General features: G+C 36.9%; 1 protein-coding gene across 3 annotated transcripts in view; it reads left to right on the forward strand.

The window, feature by feature from the left end:
- Positions 1 to 12,749: 12,749 nt before the first annotated feature.
- Positions 12,750 to 13,031, forward strand: part of LOC107727383 (core histone macro-H2A.2-like) — an 11,479-nt gene continuing 11,197 nt past the window's right edge. Inside the window, exons 1-2 of one of the 3 annotated variants that reach the window (XM_016537239.1) lie at positions 12,758 to 12,828; positions 12,926 to 12,988. The gene's annotated coding sequence lies outside the window, so the exon portion shown is untranslated. Of the gene's footprint in view, positions 12,829 to 12,874; positions 12,989 to 13,031 lie in introns of those variants that run through there. The other 2 variants (XM_016537235.1, XM_016537238.1) reach the window with 2 other exon arrangements.

Genomic DNA, 13,031 nt, shown 5'->3' on the forward strand with positions numbered 1-13,031 from the left:
GGTTAGGATTAGGGTTTGTTTTAGGGTTACTTGCATGTAATTATGCATAATTAATTGCTATTATAATAGTAACATGTAACAAGGACACCTTAAAATAAAGTGTTTCCAAAAAAAGTATAACCTTGCATTCTGCTAAATTGAATTGAAAAAATAACATAAATTAATCCGTAGTATCTTAGTTTTTGAAAGTTCGTGTCAAACATCATGAGCTGATGATCTGACCGTCTGTACAAAGAGTCACATGATCAAAGACAGAATGGACTTATTTTATACAGGCCTAGAAATAGTGCAGAATCTTGATTCTTGTAATTTTTATTTTACAAGATAATGTTTTTCTTTTCGTTATTTTCAAAATCCTAAACCTTTTTTTGTTTTTAGTCCTCATTTATAGTCCTCACTTTATATTTTAGGGAAGATCAGAGGTCAGTAGGTGAGTGGGTGTCACAGGGCCGGAGCAACAAGGCCGTGTTGAAGAGGTCTGTCATTGAGACACTGCCAACAGGTCAGCACCCCATTATGAGCGCAGCTCCAGAGGTCACTGAACCTGCTCTACAAACACTGTGCTCAGTCACGTCTAAAATAAAGTGGAGATGTGATGAATCTAGCTCATGTCACAGCCTTTGTTTCCGTATTCAGATGTGAGATGCCCCCTGTTGGGTGACTGTCAGGGACGCTTATAGTGATATTTACATCCACAAACTCCATTATGATATGAGTGTCAAAATACTAATCTAATGACTATGATAAAAATTGAGCTAAAACGACACATTTTTATAATAAATCATACACTGCTTTGCAGGAGTTGGTAAGATTTTTCAATGTTTTTGATAAAAGTCTCTTATGCTTATAAGGTTGCATTTACTTGATAAAAAATTCAGTAAAAACAAACACATTGTGTAATATCATTACAACTGTTTTCTATTTGAATATATTTTAAAATGCAATTTATTCCTGTGATGCAAAGCTGAATTTTCAGCATTTTTACTCCAGTCCTCAGTGTCACGCGATCCTTCAGAAATCATTCTAATATGCTGATTTGCTGCACAATAAACATTTCTCATTATTATTAATGAAAACAGTTGCTTGATATTTTTGTGCAAACCCTATTTTTTATGATTCTTTGATGAACAGAAAGTTCAAATGAACAGCAATGTGAAAGCCTTTACTGTCATTTTTTGAACAATTTAACAATTTAATCCTTTCTGAATAAAATGTTTTCTGAAAAAAAAAGGCCCTGACACTTTATTTATTTACATTTTACAATATATCCAATAGAAAAAAAAATTTTTTTGTGAATACCATGACATTTTATTTTTCAGGATTTTCAGGACAAGTTAAAAATCCATGAGCATCTAACAGCCTCCTCCTCCACCTAAAATAAAAGAAAAAAAATCTTTCACTTTTTCTATGCTCTTATTTGTTTATTGCCATCTTATGATTAATTGCTTGTTGTTTTCCTCAACTGTAAATCGCTTTGGATTAAAGCGTCTGCCAAATGAATAAAAGTAAATGTAAATGTTAAAAAGAACAGAATTTATTCGAAATAGAAATCTTTTGAAACATTATAATGTATTTTTGTCATTTTTGATCTAATTAATGCATCCATGCTAAAAATAAAAGTATCAATTTCTTCTGCCCCACACCTCCTCGGAGCAACAAGGCCGTGTTGAAGAGGTCTGTCATTGAGACATGGCCCGTGTTGACCTCAGGGGTGCACCGGGTGACATTCTCGCTCAGGTTAGCATGCTGTGTCAGATTGCAGGAGGGTCTGCTGATGGAGGAGTGGACAGGTGTCTCTCTTCCACAGCTGTATTCATTAATCAGAACAAGCAGGACTAGTAGCTACCAGCTTCACTTCTTTTGCCTTTATTTGCAGGGATTAGGTTTGATTTGATGGATTGATCAATGATTTAATATGGGAGCTGTAAAACCTCTTCTCTGTCATTCTCCATTCTTAATACAACTAAGCAACAGGTGTGTCGTTTCCATATTCATTTATCCATATTTTTATCCTCTCGCTGAATTAAACACACAGCAGGCTTATTTGGGACTTTCCAGAGCCATTAAAGGCAATGAGGCCATACATACCTGAAAGCCACAGCGGAGCCCAAACAGGCCATGCCCTGGGGCTTACATAAACTCTTCCTCCCCAGGGTCACGGACTTCTCTCGGGTTGCGCTGCCAACAGGTCAGCACCCCATTATGAGCGCAGCTCCAGAGGTCACTGAACCTGCTCTACAAACACTGTGCTCAGTCACGTCTAAAATAAAGTGGAGATGTGATGAATCTAGCTCATGTCACAGCCTTTGTTTCCGTATTCAGATGTGAGATGCCCCCTGTTGGGTGACTGTCAGGGACGCTTATAGTGATATTTACATCCACAAACTCCATTATGATATGAGTGTCAAAATACTAATCTAATGACTATGATAAAAATTGAGCTAAAACGACACATTTTTATAATAAATCATACACTGCTTTGCAGGAGTTGGTAAGATTTTTCAATGTTTTTGATAAAAGTCTCTTATGCTTATAAGGTTGCATTTACTTGATAAAAAATTCAGTAAAAACAAACACATTGTGTAATATCATTACAACTGTTTTCTATTTGAATATATTTTAAAATGCAATTTATTCCTGTGATGCAAAGCTGAATTTTCAGCATTTTTACTCCAGTCCTCAGTGTCACGCGATCCTTCAGAAATCATTCTAATATGCTGATTTGCTGCACAATAAACATTTCTCATTATTATTAATGAAAACAGTTGCTTGATATTTTTGTGCAAACCCTATTTTTTATGATTCTTTGATGAACAGAAAGTTCAAATGAACAGCAATGTGAAAGCCTTTACTGTCATTTTTTGAACAATTTAACAATTTAATCCTTTCTGAATAAAATGTTTTCTGAAAAAAAAAGGCCCTGACACTTTATTTATTTACATTTTACAATATATCCAATAGAAAAAAAAATTTTTTTGTGAATACCATGACATTTTATTTTTCAGGATTTTCAGGACAAGTTAAAAATCCATGAGCATCTAATAGCCTCCTCCTCCACCTAAAATAAAAGAAAAAAAATCTTTCACTTTTTCTATGCTCTTATTTGTTTATTGCCATCTTATGATTAATTGCTTGTTGTTTTCCTCAACTGTAAATCGCTTTGGATTAAAGCGTCTGCCAAATGAATAAAAGTAAATGTAAATGTTAAAAAGAACAGAATTTATTCGAAATAGAAATCTTTTGAAACATTATAATGTATTTTTGTCATTTTTGATCTAATTAATGCATCCATGCTAAAAATAAAAGTATCAATTTCTTCTGCCCCACACCTCCTCCTTCCCCCTAATATTCTTACTAACCCCAAACTAACAGTAACATTAACAGTATGGTGTAAGTATATATATATATATATATATATATATATATACACACACACTGCTTATATATACAATTATAATTAAATGACAGATTTTTTAACCTAGCATGAGTCTCATCTCTGGTGGTGTGTGTTTTAGGGTTTTATATGTGAAAGGTGCAGAGGTTCCGCTCTGCTTTTCCACGTAATACCTAATGGTACTGCCTCTATATTTATCCAGTATTGTTTGTATTCGATACTAGTCACGGGCTTCAAAGGGATGCACACATGAGCAGCCTGCATGCCGCCCTGTCTTTGAAATTCAACACTGTTATGTGATGTTGTTGCGGTAACTGTCCTTCAAAGTGACAAGCCAATAAACAAGGGGCCTAAACAGGACGTTTCAGAGTTGTCAAGACATAGTTAGTGTACAAGACTTTCACTACCTGTTTGCATACTGTATTAAAAGTATATTTAAAACAAATATAACTGCAGATTGCAAAGAATGGACACAAGCTATGCTGACAAAAAAAGTAGATATGTACTACAGTAATACTATGGCATTCTTTGAGGTACCATGTAAATATTATGGAATATGAATATTGTAATATATTTCATGATGTGTATCACCATGGTATTATATATCTTAGACAGTGTACTATAAAGGCACTTTCAGGGCTGTTAGTTTTGCAACAGTGAGTCTCAGCTGGTTTGCTTTAGTGCCCAAATTTACTCTAGACCTCAAGTGATGATTCAAAACAGTACCAAAACTGTTTATCATCCAAAACTAAACAAAAACATACTTACAATCAAACATCAAAACACATTCATATTTGCATGAACTACACAGGCCTAAGAATAGGATGAAGGCATGTTGCACAACCTGCCCACGGTACATCTGCTTAATTTGGCTTCTATCAAGTGACAGATAAATTTGTGTCAAAATACCTTAGAGTGATTAGTCATCTAGTGTTGACATCAACAACAAAACATATGGGAAACATTTTCTCCTCACTTCCCACAGCTGATATATATATATATATATTCATCTGCATGATTATATGGAATTAGTATTTGCATTTAAAATTTTTCTGCACTACACATCAGAACAGACCTGAATACATTTTTGAGAATTGGTTGAGAATCTCTGTTTTAAAGGAATTACCGCAAAAATAAAAAAATCACAACCGTTTTCACTGATAATAACTGAGCAGCAAATTGAGCAGCAAATCAGCATATTAGAATGATTCCTGAAGGAGTAATGATGCTGAAAATTCAGCTTTGCATCACAGAAATAAATTACATTTTAAAATGTATTCAAATAGAAAACTGTTATTTTAAATTGCAATAATATTTCACAATATTACAGTTTTTACTCTATTTCTGCAAAAAAAAAATGCAGCCTACGAACTTATTTCAAAAACATTAATAATCTTTACCATTGGTGTAGACTCATTCCACACAATCAAACCTGTGCTTCCCCATCAGTGCTCAGATTCTAATGTTCTACTTGACTTGACTTCTCTCTCATTTCACACAACATAGCAGTGTTTATCTTGGGTAAGCGCTTGGTGTGCAGGGGTACACAAAAAAGGTGAACTGAGCGATTCAGCAGATGGTGAACGCTGTTGCTGGGAAAGGAGCTGCTGCGCTTCCAGAAACATCTGTATTTGTGAGGGCAATTCTATATGTTGCTGTCGTAACTTTTCTCTTTTTTCATGATAGACCCCCATTTCTGTTGCGGGTCCTGTTGCCAGCCCGTGATAGCATATCTCACTGGATTCTCTGATTTATGGGCCAGACTTGTTTTCCAGATGGTTGCAAAGCTAGGAGGACGCTGGCCAGATCCAAAGCCTTCTTCTCCAGGTCTGACATATGCTGCGCGACACACTCCTCCAGGTATCGAGTGAGTGTTGGAGAATGGTCTGCACCTCTGTGTGTCAAACCACTTAGACATTAAAGGGATAGTTCTTCCCAAAATGTAAATTCTGTCATCATTTACTCACACTCATGTCGTTCCAAATCTGTACAACTTTCTTTCTTCTGTAAATCACAAAAGAAGTTATTCAGAAAAATCACTTTTTTTGTCCATACTATTAAAAAGTAGTGTATTGTTTTGGTTGAACTAGTTACGTCATGATTCTATAAGTGATAATAATGAGTAACATTCTTATAATTATGACTTGCATTTTTTTATGTTAGGAAACATTCTCATAATAATGACATAGCATATCATAATAATGAGAAATGTCTCAGGTTACGCATGTAACCATGGCTCCCTGAGAATGAAACTAGACACTGTGTCCTCTAACACAGTGGTTTTCAACCCTGTTCCTCGGGACCCACTGCTCTGCACATTTTGCATTCTCCCTTATCTGATACATTCATTTGAGTTCATGGAGCTCTTTCCTAATGAGCTGATGATCTGAATCAGGTGTGTAAATTAGGGAGACATGCAAAATGTGCAGAGCTGTGGGTCCCCAGGAACAAGTTTGAAATCCACTGCTCTAACAACCACTAGAAGACACAGTTCAAGTTCCCTGTAAAGGGAACATTTTTATAGCTAGTATCTCTTTATTATGAGATGTTAAGTCATTATTATGAGAACGTTTCTCATTAGTGAGTATTATGAGATGTTAAAGTGGTAGTTCACCCAAAAATAAAAAATACTGCCATCATTTACTCACCCTCAAGAAGATATTTTGAAGAATATTCAGTTTCTGGTCCCCATCGACTTCCATGGTATTTGGTTTTTTTTTTTCAGTTATTTTTATGAGAATGCTCTCATTATTATGAGAAGTCAATATTCCGAGATATTGTGTGTTATTATTAAGCTACAATCACATTTTGCTGGCAGAAAGGTCCATTGTCCTTTGTCAATAATGTAGCGAAGTATGAAGCACCATAGTCATTTTCAAACCAAGCAGATTGTTGTTGGTGAGCACAGTGGATCCACATGACCAGCCTGAACCCACTGAGAATTCTACGTGGGGAAATCTTTTGCACTCACAAGAAATTCCAAAATGCATGGATTCCTATTGAAAATACTGGATTTTGGCCACAAAAGTTCACCGAACAACAGTAAATGTCACTTAACTTGTGGTAAGTGGTAATGGGCTTCCATAATTGGACCATGCTAACCCACCAAACCTTGACCACTTGCCAGACATTCTGGCCTGTAACACTCACTTTCACAATCTATTCAGTTCCTGATGAATAAAAACAAATACATTTTCTCATTACATATGCCGTTTCACTTGGACAAATATCAAAAGATGCAAAACGGTTATATTTCACATAGTGTTGTCAACTGTCTAATATGGTGAAAAAAAAACGTGTTGTAAAAAAACATTCTATTAAAGAGGTCATATGATGCGATTTCAATTTTTCCTTTCTCTTTGGACTGTTACAAGCTCTTGGTGCATAAAGAAGATCTGTAAAGTTGCAAAGACTAAAGTCTCAAATCCAAAGAGATATTCTTTATAAAAGTTAAGAGTCAACCACGCCTACCTAAAACGGCTCGTTCTAACACGCCCCCACATATCTACGTCACGATGTGGGAAGATTTGCATAACACCGCCCAAATGTTCACGCAAAGAAAGAAAGTAAATTAGGGAGACATGCAAAATGTGCAGAGCTGTGGGTCCCCAGGAACAAGTTTGAAATCCACTGCTCTAACAACCACTAGAAGACACAGTTCAAGTTCCCTGTAAAGGGAACATTTTTATAGCTAGTATCTCTTTATTATGAGATGTTAAGTCATTATTATGAGAACGTTTCTCATTAGTGAGTATTATGAGATGTTAAAGTGGTAGTTCACCCAAAAATAAAAAATACTGCCATCATTTACTCACCCTCAAGAAGATATTTTGAAGAATATTCAGTTTCTGGTCCCCATCGACTTCCATGGTATTTGGTTTTTTTTTTTCAGTTATTTTTATGAGAATGCTCTCATTATTATGAGAAGTCAATATTCCGAGATATTGTGTGTTATTATTAAGCTACAATCACATTTTGCTGGCAGAAAGGTCCATTGTCCTTTGTCAATAATGTAGCGAAGTATGAAGCACCATAGTCATTTTCAAACCAAGCAGATTGTTGTTGGTGAGCACAGTGGATCCACATGACCAGCCTGAACCCACTGAGAATTCTACGTGGGGAAATCTTTTGCACTCACAAGAAATTCCAAAATGCATGGATTCCTATTGAAAATACTGGATTTTGGCCACAAAAGTTCACCGAACAACAGTAAATGTCACTTAACTTGTGGTAAGTGGTAATGGGCTTCCATAATTGGACCATGCTAACCCACCAAACCTTGACCACTTGCCAGACATTCTGGCCTGTAACACTCACTTTCACAATCTATTCAGTTCCTGATGAATAAAAACAAATACATTTTCTCATTACATATGCCGTTTCACTTGGACAAATATCAAAAGATGCAAAACGGTTATATTTCACATAGTGTTGTCAACTGTCTAATATGGTGAAAAAAAAACGTGTTGTAAAAAAACATTCTATTAAAGAGGTCATATGATGCGATTTCAATTTTTCCTTTCTCTTTGGACTGTTACAAGCTCTTGGTGCATAAAGAAGATCTGTAAAGTTGCAAAGACTAAAGTCTCAAATCCAAAGAGATATTCTTTATAAAAGTTAAGAGTCAACCACGCCTACCTAAAACGGCTCGTTCTAACACGCCCCCACATATGTTCTTTTTAGCAACATCATATGACCCCTTTAAACAGCACATACTGTAGGTTGTACATGAGGGAGGGATTTGTTATTACACCTGTTATAATTTTCCAAGATAATTTCCAAGCTAAATTGGTATGTGTGTAATGCTATGTAAGATAAAATATATTTCACCACCTAATTCTGTATATACTGTGAATGTGTTATGATTAATTTTTGTTTATAATATGGTTTATAATGCGGTTTAATTAAATTTCAAAATACATACACTGAACAAAATTATAAATGCAACACTTTTGTTTTTGCCCCCAGTTTTCATGAGCTGAACTCAAAGATCTAAGACTTTTTCTATGTACACAAAAGGCCTATTTCTCTCAAATATTGTTCACAAATCTGTCTAAATCGGTATAAAAAATTTAAATTTTCTTTGGTGCAGTTGGCAAACCTAATGTTGACTAACTCACAGGTGAAACTGTTCAAACATATTCATAAGTGTGGGGTCATGGAAAAGAGATTAGTATACTATCTTGAATGTAGATTTTACACTTTGAAAACAATAAAAGAATTTATGCATGAATTTTACTCATAACATCATGGAAAAGGACAATAAAACTTACAGTTTTGTCCATAGACTGTATAAAAACATGGACGTAGTGTCCGTGACGTAACCCGTAGACTTCCGACGAGCATTTTGAAGCCTAAAGTAGGCGGAGCCAGCCGTCGCCATCTTGGCAGCGCGTCACTCCCGGATAATCGAAAATGGGCAAAGAGGCGGGAGCTGGCTGCTGAAACCACGCCCACCTAGCTCGACGGTGATGACAGCAGCGGCAATCCACCTGTCACTCAAGTGGCCACGCCCTTAATTATGCAGAACTTTAAGGCTTAATATAATTTAAACGGATGAGTTATAAAAAAATTCACCCCCCTCACAGTTGTCATGAAGGGCAAAATTAGCTATATGGACCAAAATAATTTTTTGAACCAGGCAGTAAACGTTTTTTTCTGCTGTAAAGTTGGGCATTTTAACATGGGGAGTCTATGGGATTGACTCCCTTTTGCAGCCAGCCTCTAGCGGCCAGTTGACGAATTACAGTTTAAGTCACTTCCTTGTTGGCTTCACGAGAGAGAGCGGGAGGTTGCCGCTCGGTTTTGTCTGAGGATCATAAACTCAGATCCAATAATGCCAGTTACGTTCAGCCTTTCGTCGCCAATTAGCCTATGTCACGGAAAACACTATCTTTAGGAAACACGCTGTCATCACCATCCAGTCTATCCCAGCTCCAACAAAAAAACAGGCACTTATTCAAGCATCTGTGACACTAGGGCTGGTTTCACTGCTGCTGCCCTTGTTAACAGGGAAGCTGTCTTGCTCATTTCACACACTTCCAGTGATTTATGTGTCCCTGTGGCCAGAGTCATTTAATGCAGAGCAAACATTAAGCGCCAAGTGACAACTTGTTCTCAGATATGAAATGGAGATGGATCTAATCCAGTTTTTTGCAAGGGGCAATAATTGGTATAAATGGAATCCTGATGTACACTACTGTTCAAAGGTTTGGGGACGGTTTATGACATAAGATTTCTATTTCAAATAAATGCTGTTCTTTTGAAACTTTTATAATCTTGAAAAGAAATGTATCACGGTTTCCACGAAAAAATATTAAGCAGCACAATTGTTTTCAACACTGATAAGAATTAGAAATGTTTCTTAAAATAATAAGAAATGTTTCTTGAGCAGCAAATCAGCATATTATAATAATTTCTTAAGGATCATGTGAAAATAGAGTAATGAGTAATGCCTGAAAGTTCAGCTTTGCATCAAAAGAATAATTTTTTTAATATTTAAAATTTAATAAATAAATAAATATATAAATAAATATTTCACTTTATTAGAGTAAAAGCGGACTATCAGGGACATGGCTTAGTGATTTGTGCACTGTAGTGCTCATATGGAAATACCATGTTCGAATGCTGCTTGCAACATTTTCTTTTCCTGTGACCTCTATAGGCCAAAAAATAAAATGAAATAAAAAAACATAGTCAAATGCACTACAAATACAAAATGCATATTGTGCTATAACCAAGCCTTATTGTAAAGTAATTGCACGATTGATTGGCAGGGAGAAACACCAGATCTCAATAGTCTATACCCATTTATAAACATCAACAAGATCATTCATTATTTAATGTTCAGAGATGATGTGACACATCAAGTTACAGATATTGCCTCACCAACAAATAAAATCTCCCCTCAAATGACTCGTGGCCTAAATGGCGCTTGCTGAATATTAACTGATATTTCAACTTTTAAAATAGTCTAACCTGGGCTAACCGGTTTCAAATTAAGCCACTTTGAGGAATGTCTAGCTTAACTAGCTAAATTGGACAGATGGCGTGTTGGTCATTCTGGCGCTTTCCTCATAAACAGTGATCAAAGTAGCCACCCAGTCTTTTCACAGATCTACATGAGTGTGTGTATTTCACCCTAGTTTAGGTTGGACCAGGACCACAATTCATCTCTTTCAATATTGAACAGCAATGTCAACAATGCTCTGTTTCAGCACAACACAATGTGTGCTGGTTTATAAACGAAACTGTAATTTCACATCAATAATATATAAAATTGAAGTAAAACGTGGTTGACATGTCTATTTTTAAACAGGCCCTGTCTGGGTGGGCATTTGCGTCCCAGACCTCCCTCTTTTACAGGAACAGGAAATACTGCAGATTGCCTGGGAGTTGATACTCTGCCAACTTTAAATGCCACCTCTAAAAATATCTGGCAGGAATGTTCGGCTTGGCAAAGGGGTAAGGTCGGTGGCCCACGGTTTGTCGCCACTCTGAAGGCCTATTTTGACACGACAGCCCCCTTTAAGTGTAATCTGAGACTCTTCCTCTGTTACCCTCGCTATCTTTCTCTCTCTCTGTATAACTCTTTATGCCTTGGGACTCTCTAAGGGTCCTTTGCAATGACACTGGACCTTAGAGGGACGGGTTAAACAGAAGGGGGGCTATTCACAGCATCCCCAAGGGTGGCTCTTTTTGTGGATTGTGGTCTGGGAGAGGGAGACGCACCATCGCCTGCTTGTCTGAGGCCTAAAAATACCTGGCGAAGGTAGCCGTGCTGGAGCTGCATGATGGGGTTTTTTTGCTGATGGGTTTTTTAATCATGCCACTGGCAAGACAGCTTGTTCCTATTAAGGACTCCTCGCTAGGGTTGGGAATCGAAAATCGATTCCAATTCCAGAATCGGATACTTAAGTTAAGGAATCGGATACTTGTCAAATTCAAATTTCGATTCCGCCTATCGATTCCTATGCGTTTTTTTTTCTTCATCTGTGAGGACCCGACCTAGCGATCTGCCAGGACCTTGCTCGCTAATCTAAGCACTCCAAAGTTTGGCTGCATTTGCTATCAGAGGCCAAAAAAACTAAGTGTAATATCTGTGATAGCTAAACATGTTGCAAGAGAGGTGTCACCACCAACATGACAAAGCACTTTAATTTAATAGATCATTAAAGATCGCGAACACGATTCAAACATCCAACGTGATTCTATTCCTAAATTACAATGATTTGTCTGTTTCATTCCTCAACCTTTGACGTGATCACAACTTTGTGATCACACTCTTAGAAAAAAAGGTTCTTTGGGGTTCTATAGAACCCTAGGGTTCTTTACTCAACTCCAAAGAACCCTTTATACCAAAAAAGTTCTATATAAGGAGAAAGAACCCTTTTTGGCACAAAAGGGTTCTTTGGGCTAAACCATGCTTTATGTATGTTTACACATTAGGCTATTTAAAATTATTATACTACATTATATTTGTGTTTTTATTTCAATTTTACTTTGACACACCTTTATTCCGAAGAAAATAAACTTAAAATTTACGTCTGCACTTTCAAGTTTAATAGAAAATAATTGCCACGTGATCCTGTACACTGAAAAAATGCCTAACATCTAAATTAACTGGTTTTACTTAATTCTACTATCACTGAATCAACCTATTAATTTATACCAACAAACTGATCAGGTAGAAATACATGTAGCCTACTAGCAGTGTATAGCAATCTGGACAGTTTTATCTATTTATTAATAGGTACCCGCTATAGTCAGCTATTTAATCAGCACACTAACATGATTGCAAGTTAGTTATCATGCCATGTAAGATGGCGTACAGCTCTTTTATAGACGAGCAACATTCTCATATTGTATGGAGCTTCAGTGTTTCATTTAGATTCTAAAAGGCTGTACTTATAACTCATCCCTCCAAAGAGATGCATAAAATGATCTTTGACATAAACGGCAAGCAACTTGAACGTGCATCCATGCGCTGATCAGGGCTGCGTTCAGCCCCGACAAAACGGTGCAAAACGTTTTTTAAACGGAAACAGTGGTGCGTTGAACACCCTGTTCTGATGACACAAGTGTTGCAACCATGGCAGCTGAGAAGGCAATTCTTTGTGCTCTTTTTGAAGAATTTTCGGAGCCTGATGAAATTGGTATAAATACGTGTTTAATACTGCAAAATACGCTCGATGTAACAGTCACTGCCCTTGCCAGGAAACATGTCATTCAAACCGGAAACCGTAGCAAAACGTTGCGCACCGGTTTGAGCTTGAACTTTCCCCAGTTTTGTCCCGTCTACACAGCGCCGCATTTCAGTTGCGCGCCTCTCGCGAGAGTGATCACTATTAAGTGCGCGAGCGCCGCTGTTTAAACTTCAACGGTTGACGGTGCGCTGACTGCGCTCAGCGCTCGGGAGAACGACGATTACATTGGTAAGTGAGAAAATCAATTAAGTTCAGCTTTTTTCAATTACTTTTACCTAAACCCTTGTCATTTTTAGTTAGCCTAACGTTACACGTTTATTTCAAGAAGCTAAAAAGAAGAAAGGTGGTTTATCGCGTTGTCCAGGCCTGCGCAATTCTCCGCCGGGAGGTTTGTCATTTTTAACATGAATCCCTAAAGTATCTTGATAAAA

The sequence above is a fragment of the Sinocyclocheilus rhinocerous genome, unplaced genomic scaffold (genome assembly GCF_001515625.1).
Source record: "Sinocyclocheilus rhinocerous isolate Xijiao unplaced genomic scaffold, SAMN03320098_v1.1 scaffold756, whole genome shotgun sequence".
In the NCBI taxonomy this organism is placed as follows: domain Eukaryota; kingdom Metazoa; phylum Chordata; class Actinopteri; order Cypriniformes; family Cyprinidae; genus Sinocyclocheilus; species Sinocyclocheilus rhinocerous.